The following is an 810-nucleotide window of genomic DNA, read 5'->3' on the forward strand; positions in this document are numbered from 1 at the left end:
GGTTCAAGCCCCACGTTGGGCTCTGTGCTGGCAGCTCAGAGCCTGGAGCCTGCTTCACATTCTGTGTCTCCCTTTCTTTCTGCCCCTCCCTGTTCATGCTGTCTCTCTCTCCCTCTCTTTCAGAAATAAATAAAAAACATTTAAAAAAATATTATGCTCTAAAGATTGGGCAGCCACAAGACCATGAAGGTGATCACACGGAGAGGGCAGTGGGATTGCAACACATAAGGTAACTACAAAGTGCTTCCTAATGGAGAGGAACTAGGATTCCAGACTCTTACATCGTGCTACTGACAATTTCAAGTATAAAGAGGCAAAAGAAATGCTTATCCTTCCTTTTTCAATATTCTGTAATAAATAATAAAAATCCATAAGATTGGGAAATAAACTTTTTAAATTATACAGAATAGAAAATCTTGCATTTCAGCTTTTAAAAACATATCATAAAATTGGATCTTTTTTTTTAAGGTTTAAGAAGTCACTTCTGAAAAAAAAAAAAGTGGGGGGTGGGGAGGAGTCACTTCTGGAATGGGATTTAAGCTGGGCAGAAATCCAGAGCATAAAATACAAAAATGCTCGTATGACAGAAGATATTATTTGATCTAAGCCACAGAAAGAGGTCAAAGATAGGCAGTCAGATTGAATTAAAAAATTGTCTTTTATTAGAAGAATCAAGACTGGGAATAAGTTTCCTAAACACAAAGAAACCTCAATGATGGAGGTTAAATAATTAAATGGTGTTAACTAAATGATTAAATGCTGTTAATAAGTATATTGATCCTGATGTGAAAGGTATCTCAGGAAATTACA

This window comes from Hyaena hyaena, unplaced genomic scaffold (genome assembly GCF_003009895.1).
Source record: "Hyaena hyaena isolate Hyena2069 unplaced genomic scaffold, ASM300989v1 scaffold_79, whole genome shotgun sequence".
In the NCBI taxonomy this organism is placed as follows: Eukaryota; Metazoa; Chordata; class Mammalia; order Carnivora; family Hyaenidae; genus Hyaena; species Hyaena hyaena.